The sequence below is a fragment of the Apium graveolens genome, chromosome 2, assembly GCF_009905375.1.
Source record: "Apium graveolens cultivar Ventura chromosome 2, ASM990537v1, whole genome shotgun sequence".
NCBI classification, from domain to species: domain Eukaryota; kingdom Viridiplantae; phylum Streptophyta; class Magnoliopsida; order Apiales; family Apiaceae; genus Apium; species Apium graveolens.
Window position 1 is genome coordinate 173,146,689 of NC_133648.1, and position 8,709 is coordinate 173,155,397.

At 38.5% G+C, this 8,709-nt stretch overlaps 1 non-coding gene across 1 annotated transcript; it reads right to left on the reverse strand.

The window, feature by feature from the left end:
• Nucleotides 1-7,389: 7,389 nt before the first annotated feature.
• Nucleotides 7,390-7,496, reverse strand: LOC141709807 (small nucleolar RNA R71). Its single transcript, XR_012570365.1, has one exon. It is a non-coding gene; the product is annotated as a small nucleolar RNA R71 (small nucleolar RNA).
• Between the last annotated feature and the right edge of the window lie 1,213 nt (nucleotides 7,497-8,709).

Genomic DNA, 8,709 nt, shown 5'->3' on the forward strand with positions numbered 1-8,709 from the left:
GAAGTGATCATCACCTCACTTCACCCCACCACTTCACTCTCTTCTCCCTCCCTCCTCCCTCACCTCTCGGTTTTTCCCCTCCCGTCTCGGCAACCACCAAAACCGAGCCCCATCCCCTTCTTTCTTCAACTCTCACTCAAACAATCATCTTATATCCAAGTAATTTTACTCCCTATATGTTATTCTTATATATATTTCAAAAGTTTAGAGTGAAAAACCTATGTTTTGACCTTGCATGGTGATGTTTTTGTTAAACTCAAAGTGAACCTCCTTGATTCTTGTGAATCTAAGGCTTTCACCATGAGATATAGTATCATAGGGTCAAGAATGGCTAGACATAAGAGTGTTACACTTATGAAATGTTGTTCTTACCCTAATCCATTCGGCCATGACTTGATAGGAGCCGAATGGATGGTGTTTTTGTTGCCTTGTTACATTTTTGTGTATTTTGTGATGATAACGTGAATTTTATAGTAAAAGCTTGATAAAATCCTTTTGCATGCTAGTTGATCATTTAGTTGTAATCCATGTTAGGCTTGCATGTTGAATTATGATAAAAATTTATTTGGAAATCATGTTGCTTTGGCTTGAAAGATCCGAAAGCATGCATGCATGTAAATCACTTTTGATTTTTTTTGGAAGTTTTGATCATTTAGATTCATGTTGTTAGTGAGCCTTAATTTTAATAGGAATAATGTATTAATATTGATTTATACTTCTTATTGCATGGTAATAATTCGTGGTTATCTATTATAAAAAAAAATATATATCTTGTTGCTTCAAGAGCATAAAGGTTTGTGATTTGTAAAGAGTAGTCTCTTTTGTTTTGCCATAGTTGCACCTTAGGTAAGGATGATCTCACCAAGGTTATTTTGAGAAAAAGGGAGTTAGTTCAGTAGAATACCATGTATAAGTCTTTGTTTAAGTTTTGAGTTGTTGTTAGATAGGTTTGTCAAGTCAAAGCCTTGGAAAATGAGAGTTATAGTTTCTGCAGAAAAATCAGTTTAGTACCCTGAGGTTTAGAGTGAGTTTTGACCATGTCATTGATGTGCACTTTGAGGCCCAAGCTTGTGAACCTTGGACTTTTAGCTTATGCCCAAGAAGGCCCAAGCCAGGCCTTTGAGCCACATCAAGCTTGTGAGATGCCCTTAGGTCAGGAGAGTCTTGTGTAAAAATTTTGAAGAAAAACTTGTAGTTTAAGAGTGTCTAATGCACTCAAGAAACCTTAGTTACCATTCTGAAATTTGCACCAGTGAGCACTTTCACTTATCACATAGCTTTAGAACACTTAGAAGTGAGTATTAGGTCGACCACCATAGTTGTAAGATAGTATAAGGTCAGTAGAGCAAAAGGCACAAGTGAGGGTCAATAGGTTTTGGATAATTTAGGAAAGGCACATTGAGTTAGGAAGCCCAAATTTGAAGACTTTGTTTAGTCAGTGACCAAGTGACTTAAGTGGTGAGTCGAGATCATCCAAGCCTAGTGTGGCATTATGGTGTATATGATGTTATTTGGTATTAATATACGATATGTGATTATGTGGCTACGTGTGTACATTTGAAAATATAATGGTGGATATGAATTAAGTGCGTATAGGCCTAAGTGCCATCCATGTTTAATTTCGGGTTGTAAATAGGTTAAGATGGTAAGAATATATTATAATGAGGATTATTATTATTTATGTAGGATCTCGAGATGAGGGAAAACTTGCCATAAAAGTCGAGTGAAGCTCCAGTTGTTGCTCCTACCAGTCAGACCAGACCAGTCTATCTCAAGGCAAGTGATTCAACTTGACCTTCGTATTCACTGTAAACAGTTCATATATATATATATCGATGCAATTATCCTGAGTCATTTTGATATATTTAAATCAAGCGTATCTTTTGTTCATCTTTGAGTTACATAGAGATGCCATGAACCCTCGAGTACGTATTGCAAGTAGTTCAAAAGTCTTTCATGATAGTTTAATGCCATGATAAAAATGAAGAGTTGATATATTTCTTGATTGATCCTCTTGATTAACATGTTGATGTTTCCTATGCATTGATATCTCATCCTGATACTTGAACCCCTATAGAACCTTACTTTGAATTCTGATAGTCAGATACTTCCCAGCTTGATTCCTCATTAATTGATACCCTCTTTCTTATCCTAAAGCTTGAAAATTCTGATATACCCTGAGCTAAAAAAAAAAAAAAATCATTCTTCATACCTTAACACCCTTAATATTCATGAAGCTTACATTCTTAATGATCCAGCACTTGAACCTTGATGAGAAACCATTACTTTGAGCCCAAATTGGCATTACCCTTCATATTATCCATTAGCCTCACTAAATCCTCTTGTCCAATCTTTGATATATGAAAACCATTCAATTACTTGAATATAGAATAGTTTTGTGAATCATGGCTCTGATATTCAGTACCTTGTTTCCCGTGTTTCGAGTTGATCTATAATTCCTTAATAAAAATATTTACTGTTAAAAGAGATTTTGTTACAATTCGGCATCAGCTTTTGAAATAAATAAAATATGGATTTTCAGTCCCAAAGGGGGATAAATGTTTTCTTGAATGGTGGATCTGGACTGAGACGCGAGTCCTTTCCACACTTATATTAGGCTTAAAAGTTGCCTAGGGATTCCCAATAATGTTTTAGAACCCAACGAGGTTCGGGATTACTTCGCGGCTGATCACCGGCTGTAATCCGTAGCGTCATAAAATGATTTTGACTAAGAATGATTTTAAAATTTGTTTTGATGCAAGCAAAATGATGCCAACTCACATAAGTTTTATCTCTCGTTATCATTGATTATGTCTTTCCATTGTCATTCCTAAAGGTATATCTCGATTTATGTTTTGCGTTGTACTGTTAGCACTTGTTGAGCTTTTGGCTCACTTCTTGCTTTACCCTGATATTACAGCTAGCAGCTATGGTTATATTCAAGCAGACTGCCCGTAAGACCTGTGATGCTGATGCTTATGTTCGAGCTCAGGTAGAATAAGTAATAATAGCTGTGAGGATTCGGTATTTGTAATCAAATGTAATAGCTGGTAGTGATGGGCTGTTCCAAACCCTAAACTGTAAGATCTTGGATTGGTTGTGTATCCTTCATTAAAATGATGTAATAACTATATTTATTTCTCTATTTAAGTTGGGGGTGTGACACTTGTACCTGAAGACTAGTCTCTCTGGAAGGTGCTTGTAGGCATCAGTAGATCTGACTTCTTCTAGCTCATCCAGATAGAGGTTTATGCCTAAAAATTCTTTGATGTCACATATGTAGAGTAGATCTCCCTTGTTGACATTAGGATTGGGTTTGGCCACTTGCTTGGATTGAAGCTTGGCAGGCTTGACTATTTTGACTACTCTCTTCTTTGTCTTCCTTTGTTTGGAAAAGATTGGAAGATTTAGATCAGGAAGAGGCAAGCTGTCCCAATCTATAGGTTCATCCTTAGGAACAACAGGTTCACCATGAAAGGTGATATTAGGATCAACCTTGAATTCAACCTCCTTCACAGTGGGTATGACTGATTAACTTGAGTTGTAGATTGGGTTGGCATGTAGTCTTCCTTATCTTCATTAAAATCTATCTTCCTCTTTGCATGGATTTTGTATCTAAACTTCCTCTTTATCTTCTTTGGTTCTTACTTCTTTCCTTCATCCAGATTTTCAGTTGTCACAACAGGCAATGTAACTTCTGTGGTTGCAGGATTTTTAGCTAGTTCTTGGCTTCTAAAGGTGATTGCTTTTGTTGTTGTTTAAGCCTCACCTTTTCTTCTTTCTTAGCCTCTGCAAACTATGGATGTCCAGCCACTACATAGATTAGTTTACCATTCATGTAGAACTTAACAATTCATTTCTTTGACACTGTGTCTCTGGGATCTTTAGATAAGGCAATAGACCTTGCATGCTAAAGATTCAAAACCCTTTTTTTTACTTTTTCGGAAAATCAATTGAGAAATGCTTTTCTAGAATACCCAATATCTGTTTTACATCGTTTATGCGAAAATGTTCAATTTTCATAAGGTCTTCTTGACTGTTATTCAAAAGGTCCAATAATGTATATATATTGGACCTTTTAAGGCAATTATAGATCCTGGGAGGTAGTTCTGATTGGTCAATAAAAATCGATTTCAATGCTATTTTTGTTGTGTTTTTTCTTAGTTTATTTAAATTATCGCAGCTTCTTTTCATCTGGCCTAGGGGTTTCATAAGATAGGTCCAGTGGATTTTTGTCTGAATTCTTTGGATAATTCCTTTTTGGTTGAAAGATCACACTGGCCTTTGGAGACTTGATTAATGAGGGTTGACCCCTTTCCATATTCCCTAGGCTCATTTCATTAGTTGAAATTTGTCTCAATTGGAAGAAGTGAGAAAAGACCTTGTCTTGCTTCTCAATTGGACCAAATTTCTTCTTGATATTTTCATCAAGCTATCTCCATTTGGCATCTAGCTCTTGCTCAACTTCTACTACATCGAGTTGTTTAAATTTTTCATTGGACTTCAACTAAGCAGCAGCTATGTTGATCAAATCAATGTTGTCCAGGGCTGGTGGCTTAGTGAAAGCAATCCCTGGAATAGTCACCTTACTAACTTGTATGTTTAGCACTTTCTCCCCCTCACTTGTTGACCCCCCTGGCTAACTGAAATAATTGAGTATTTCTCCCCCTTTTGGTTAACATCAAGTTAAGTGGAGGTGGAAGTTTGTGCAGCCACCAGTTTCTGAAGTAGCAGAGTTTGTTGGGCTTGATGTAGATGGATTTCAGTAATTGATGTTTCCAGGGCTTTGAGCCTTATGTCTAAGGAATCCACCTTGCTGGATAGATCAGAATTTTTCCTAAGTTGTCAGTTGATGTCTAGCATGGTTGTGTTAGGAAACTTAGCCTCCAATCTCTCAATAACATCCTTCTTGACTTGATCAATTTTTGTCTTCAGTTCAGTGACATCTAGATTTTGTTTGAGAGATTGAATTTGATGTAGTAGGAGAGAGTTCAGATGTGCTTGTAGAAGTCTCTTGGTGTTGGAATTTGTAGTAGTTTAAAGGGATGTATAAGTTTGCTGAATGATGTGAGAAATAGTGTATTAGAAATGGTGCTCATCACATGCTTTGGAAAACACCCAAGATGGAATGTTTGATCTTGAGCTAGGGCCTGCTTCTCCCCTATGTCCATGAACTTTCCTTCATTATCATCTTCATCCCCAAATATATCCTCAGAACCACCAGTTTGATAATTAACATCATCACCAGCTGTGGGTGGCATGGTGATAAGTGGCATTTTATACCACTTAGAACGTCTTAAAATGGCTTAAATTGGTGTCTTGAAATCAAGTATTTTGTGTATTTGATGCGTTTTTCTAGTGTTTATGCATTTCAGGGTATTAGTTGCATTTCGGAGGAGGAATCATCAAGAATAAGCCTTGGCATGTGTTCACCATCGCGAGAGGAAAAGAACGGGCAGATTACGGTGAAGAAACGGAGCAAACCTGGATTTTTTCCAGTAGGGTCCTGCGCGCCCGCGCAGCAATGCTGAGCGGCCGCGCAGCAGCCTTGCGCGCCCGCGCAGAAATGCTGAGCGGCCGCGCAGGGTCGGGGAAAAGCTGAATTATTTTAGACTTCTACTTCTGTTTGGCTTCCAACTTCTATGTAATCTGAGTTTTATGGGACTATTATATAAGTAGATTTGAGACGTTTTCATAGAAGAAAGGAAGGAGATTATGTTTTAGATTGTGTTTGGCGCAAGAAGCGAAGGAGATAAGGAAGAAGACCGATTTAGCACACCGCAACGAAGAGGAAGCATATATTCTTGTGATTCTTGTTTCGTTGTAACGTTGGATGCTAGTTTTCTTGCTTTGACTTATTTACTCTTGTGACGTACTCTGTTTTAATATAATTAGTTTAGTTATTATTTTCTTGTGTTTGTTTATCATGATTTCATATGAACCCATGATGGCGATAAGTTCTATTATGGGCTAATCGTGATCATGGGGTTGCAACGGATTTATTATGGAATTCTTTAGTTAATTGTTTTAAACTTTAGTGTGTGATGATTGCATGATATCTAGTATTGGTTGTGCGTATTCGTCTTATGTGCGTCGCGAACATATAAGATAGGGTGTTACTCTCTTGTGAAGCGATGGTGGATCTTGAGATTTAGAACTTGCCATGCTAGCATAGGTTCATGTACGTTGTGCATGATTAGTGGGTAACTCTAACAGTTTTATTTGCCCTATGTAATCAAAAGGAATAACTTGTGCTTAAATCGTTGTGTTGTCAATTTCTGTAGACATATAGGAACTCAACATAATTGATGACTATTCAACTTCTATCTTAATTGTGGATGCTTGGTAGAATGGTATTAGTACAATGAAAGTTGGCTTTTATCAGTTTCGTGTTATTCGGTTAATATCATCACTGTCACATGCTAAAGGTAATAACAATGGCTATAGAAGGAAGTAATAATGAAGTTGTGATCTCATGAGTGTTTTATTATTGATAAATTGAAGTGTTAGTTAAGTGGTTAATTAAGTAGTTAATTATAGTTAATATTGAATCAACAATTTTAAGTGTTATCTTAACATTGAGAAGTAATCATACATTGGTGAGTGAGTTTAATTAGACAATAACTTAGTCTGAGTCTCTGAGGGAACGAACTAGAAAGTATTCTATATTACTTGCGAACGCGTATACTTGCGTGAATATTAGTGCATGTTTTCGCCCTAACAAGTTTTTGGCGCCGCTGCCGGGGACTCGGCGTATTTGTTTAGTTTATGTACTTACCATCATTGGTCATTAGGACTCAGTGATTAGGACGTAGTAGTTACTTACTCTTTTCGGTTGTGTTTCAGGTACTTTAGCAAGCGTTTATGCAAACTCGTTCTCGTGCTCGCAAGAGGACTTTAGATACAGCTGAGGAGACAGACGAAGTTCTTGATATTCCGGAGAAGTTAGATTTTGAGGATTCGGATTCAGGAACTGAGCAGAAAGAACCAGTAAACATGGGAGATCGTATTGTTCAAGCTGATCCAGCTCTTATGGATTTTTCTCGGCCTAAAATTGATGACATTCAGTCAAGCATCCTTCATCCGGCTATTCAAGCTAACACCTTTGAAATCAAGCCGGGCACTATTCAGATGGTGCAGAATTCTGTTTCTTTTGGAGGAGCGGCAACTGAAGACCCCAACATGCACATAAGAAATTTTGTCGAGATCTGCAGCACTTTTAAGTATAATGGCGTGATTGATGGGGCTATCAAGTTGAGGCTTTTCCCATTCTCACTGAGGGATAAGGCTAAAGACTGGTTACATTCTGAACCAGCTGGGTCCATCACTACGTGGCAAGATCTTGCGCAAAAGTTTCTGGTGAAGTTTTATCCAATGGCAAAGACTGCTGCTATGAGGAGTGCTCTTACTCAGTTTGCGCAGCAACCTACAGAATCTATGTGCGAGGTTTGGGAACGCTACAAGGAAATGTTGAGAAAATGTCCACATCATGGAATGCCGGATTGGATGGTAATCACTGGTTTTTATAATGGTTTGGGGGCCCAATCTCGACCCATGCTCGATGCAGCAGCTGGAGGAGCCTTATGGGCTAAAAGCTATACTGAGGCGTATAATCTTATAGAGACAATGGCTGCAAATGAGCATCAAAACCCAACTCAGAGGATGACATCAGGTAAGGTAGCAGGTATTCTGGAAGTTGATGCAGCCACCGCTATTGCAGCCCAGCTCCAAGCGCTATCAATGAAGGTTGATTCTTTGGCTACGTATGGAGTTAATCAAATAACTATGGTTTATGAGCTTTGTGCAGGTTCTCATGCTACGGATCAGTGTTCTCTTGTCAACGAATCTGTTCAGTATGTGAATAATTATCAGCGACAACAGCAGCCTGTGCCAGCGACCTATCATCCTAACAACAGAAATCATCCAAATTTCAGCTGGGGGAATAATCAGAATGCTATTCAGCCAACATATCAGCAAGGAGTAAGTAAACAGTTTAACCCACCTGGATTCCAGCAACCACAACAGTATGCTACAAGGCAATCGTATCCTCAACATGGAAGTGCAGCTGCACCTACTAGTGCTGATTTTGAGGAACTTAAACTGTTATGCAAGAGTCAGGCGGTTTCTATCAAGACCTTGGAAAATCAAATCGGTCAATTAGCCAATGCAGTGCTCAATCGTCAACCTGGCACTCTTCCCAGTGACACGGAAGTACCAGGCAGGAAGGAAGCTAAAGAGCAAGTCAAGGCTATCACCTTAAGGTCTGGAAAAGTAGCTGATGCTGAAAAGGCAAAAGAAGTCGAAGCTGAAGTTAGAGATGAAGAATCTAAGCAAAAGGAGAAAGCGGCGGAACCAAGGAAGACTACTGTTGAACACACTCTGCCTGAGGCTAATACAGGGGAGAAACAACTCTATCCTCCACCACATTTTCCTAAGAGATTGCAGCAACAAAAGCTGGATAGATAGTTTGGGAAGTTTCTGGAGGTGTTCAAGAAACTTCACATCAATATACCTTTCGCTGAGGCTCTGGAACAAATGCCTAGTTATGCGAAGTTTATGAAGACTATTCTTTCAAGGAAGGTGAAACTGGATGACCTTGAAACCGTTGCTCTCACGGAAGAATGCAGCGCTGTTCTGCAGCAAAAGTTACCACCAAAACTAAAAGATCCAGGAAGCTTCACCATTCCTTGCACCATTGGCAATCTAACT